Genomic DNA, 3,888 nt, shown 5'->3' with positions numbered 1-3,888 from the left:
TTGTTATTAATATTTTTTTTCTACTTTTTCTCCCCAATTTCGTAATATCCAATTGGTAGGTACAGTCTTGTCCCATCGATGCAACTCCCGTACGGAGAGGTGGAAGTCGAGAGCCATGCATCCTCCGAAACACGACCCTGCCAAGCCACACTACTTCTTGACACAGTGCTCACTTAATCCAGAAACCAGCCGCACCAATGTGTCAGAGGAAACACTGTACAACTGGTGACCGAAGTCAGCGTGCATGCGCCCGGTCCGCCACAAGGAGTCGCTAGAGCGCGATGGGAGAAGGACATCCCGGCCCGGCYAAACCCTCCCGTAACCCAGAAGACACTGGGCCATTTGGGTCTCCTGGTCGTGGCCGGCTGCGACACAGCCTGGGATCGAACCCGGATCTGTAGTGATGCCTCTAACACTTCGATACAGTGCTCTTTGACCTCTTTGACGGGGCTCATGCCCAGCTCTTTGACCTCTTTGATGGGGCCCATGCCCACCTCTCTGACGGGCCCCTTGTATTGTAAGTATTGTGAACATTGCATTGTGAAAGGCAATTACTTCATATGAAAGGTATTTCTAGATGAAACATTGATTAGATTTGATTAAAAAGTAATTTTTTTGTGTGTGATTTTTTGTGTTGTACTAAGTCAATTGAAAATGTGCTTAAAATTTTGAAAAAAATGCAGTTTTGATTATCTGTTTTGAGTTTTGTACWAAGAGTTGTGWAATTTTACCACATACTTGTGAAAATAGTGCCAAAGCGATAAGAAAAACTATAAACTCTGTGCATCCCAAATGGCACCCTCTTCCCTATATACTTAGTGTTCTGGTCAAAAGAAGTGTAGGGAATAGGGTGCCATTTTAGATGCAMTAACTGTATGGTGTTCATACCCCTGAAGCAACCAACACATTTGTTCAAAATAGGTAGGAGATCTGACTATTTATATCATACTAGTCCTTTATATCACTGAGACCAACGAGAATAAATCAATTTGACCACACCGAGTCACTTTGATTTTACCACAGCCGTGTTGACAGGAGTGTTTCCGCAACGTGCCATCTCTACATCCCCTCTCTGCATCCCCTCTCCATCTCTACATCCCCTCTCTGCATCCCCTCTCCATCTCTAGGATGGAGAGAGAGCTGAAGAGAGGGGATGGCGAGAAGGGATGGAGAGGAGTGCAGAGAGAGGGATGGAGAGGATGGGAGGATGGATCAGAGAGGGGGGGAGCGAGTTAGAGGGAATGCAGAGGGTGGATGTAGAGAGGGATGGAGAGAGGATGCAGAGAGAGGGGATGGGGAGAGATTGAGAGGGGAATGCGAGAGGGGGATGGCCGTAGAAGGATGGGAGAGGGATGCAGGAGAGGGGGGATGGGAGATGGAGAGGGGAGCTAGGGGAGGATGAGAAGGAGAATGAAGAGGATGGAGGGAGGATGAGAGAGTGGATGGCGAGAGGGGGAATGAGAAATGGAGGAGAGAGGGGGAATGGAGAGAAGGGGGAATGAGAGAGGGCGCTCTTGATGATGACTTAGTTAATATTGCCATGTTATGATATTTCGGCATCGATGTTCACAGCGATGCTATTGGCCTAAGATAATGAATTTGTTTACATTTATTAATCTTTTATAGAGCTATGAAAATAAGGTTACTAAGATGATTTTGTGATTATATGCAGTGACTTACGAAGCCTATATGAATTGCTTTACTGAATCAATCAATCAAAGCATAAACCTTACAGCAGATGGGTTATAAATTAAACCAATTTTTTATTCAACTGCTTTAAAAAAAATGATGATCCCACAGACAGTTGGATATCTACATTACCTTGTGTGCTGTACTAAAACTGGACTGTGTAATACCTGCCTTAAGTCCTTTTACCCACTATCAACTCCCATTACATTGCATGTGCCAAAACCGTCATTGGATGCTGTTAAGCTTCTGTGAACAGTGGAAAATAAATGAATGACAGGACAGGGACAGACGACCAAGTTCTTACTCTGCACTTACTGCTCTTTTGCATGACTTCTGTCCCTGTGGTACCCCGACAGCTACAAAAACCCGTCATTACTGCCCTATACTACTTGGCCATTTCCACTATCTGGGCATCCCCAACAGGAAACTTGTTTTCTGAAACACAGCCATGTGGAAAAAGCAGAAAAATATAAAGAATTATACAAAGTGAGTTCCAGACCCCCAATCCCCAAATTGTTACAAAATTGTTAGATAAATGAACAAGTAAACCCACATTGCGGTTTTAAGAGGTTGATATAAACTACTTTTAAAACTTGACATTACTCTTCAAAAATGCTCCAACTGTGCGTCATTGTATATTGGATATTGAACATGAAACCCACACCTGCCCTTAAAATAAAGTGTAAAATCCGAGCTGTAAAGAAAATCCCATCGTTCCTTTCACCACTTGTATCGCTAAATATGGAAATGGTAAATGGGTTGTTTGGGCATTTTGCGGTTGCTCTTGAGTAGTTTTGACGTTAAATCGTAGGACCCGTAAAGTAACCTTGTTTTGTTTACACCCTGAACATGTCTAATTCTAATCACAAGGCTAAACATATGGTTTTACTTTGTGCAGAGAAATTTGATAATGCCTGTGCAGATTTGTCTCATATACAGTTTGATCATTGATCTCCATTTCTCGTTATCCGTGCAAGGCAACATTTTGAAATAGTTCCATGTTGATTAGACTTACAGTGTAAAGCAATAGATTTCCCATTATTGGTTCTGGTTCCTCTTTAAATATGGATAATACAAACTGTCGTCGAGAGATGAGAGGTTCCTGCCCTGAGATTGCATAAACTTGCTCATCTGTCGCCGAATAAACCATCCTACTTAGATCATCACTGAAATAATACAATAGGTCCGATTAGTAGTAGTCTAAGCAATGCATTATAGGAGATGTAAAACATAACAGTTACAGTACTTTGCTACATATGGCATCTACTATGGTGCCTACTAACCTCATGTTCTCTGTTTATTCTGACATACCGTTTTCGCTCTTACAGATTAGCTATGAGTTGGCTACAAAGAAGATGTTAAGAAACTACCTCTGTTGTCTCCCTAATTCCACCCAGCACTTTACTGCTTTACGATACCCTAAAAAGCCTTCCACAATTTATATTTATATGATTGAAAGCTCCAAAATATTTGGTAATGATAGCAGATGACACTGTCTGTTGTCAATCAGTGAGCCACTTTTCATTTATGAATCTCTACAGTTAGTAACACAAGAGCAACTGCGTTTAAATTCCCCACCTCCAATGCTTTTTTTAATTATAGTAAATATTTTATCAATAAAATAATCAAGAATATATTTTTTCAAATGTCACACATTTGTAGTTTAAATTTGATCGTGTATTTTTGTATCAATTTACCACTTTCCACAGCAAACTTTCATAAACTTTTTTTCTGTTATTCATTGAAACTTGTGTTTTTCTGTGTACTCAGAGCTGCTGAATGAATATGTCGCGATTTAGTGCTAAATCTACCTGTAAGGAAGCGGCCATAAGTGAGTGGGTGTACTCCGGCTAAAATAATCTGTCCACGTATAATAGCCCATCAAATGCGTGAATCATTTTTGCGTACGTGAAGTCAATGAGTTTAGTGTCTATAATTTGGTCAACAAAGAAAATAATTTGCTAATTTGCTACATTAAGGACTTTAATCTATAGAAGTTTCTGTGTAAATAGTTAGTTTTTACTATGCCTCGTCTTGGGAACGCATGTCTTCTCCTAAAAACGGATAACCTGTGTAAGTTCCATGGTCAGAACTCAGCTTTGAAAGTGTGGGTTCGAACTTCGATGTAAATCAGTGACGTCTTTCACAACTACCATCGTCAAAAACAAGGTAAAGCGCTGCTTGGTTTGCGGATTTCTC

The sequence above is a fragment of the Salvelinus sp. IW2-2015 genome, linkage group LG32, assembly GCF_002910315.2.
Source record: "Salvelinus sp. IW2-2015 linkage group LG32, ASM291031v2, whole genome shotgun sequence".
In the NCBI taxonomy this organism is placed as follows: Eukaryota; Metazoa; Chordata; class Actinopteri; order Salmoniformes; family Salmonidae; genus Salvelinus; species Salvelinus sp. IW2-2015.
The sequence above is the reverse complement of the archived record's forward strand: the minus strand, read 5'-3'. Positions refer to the sequence as shown.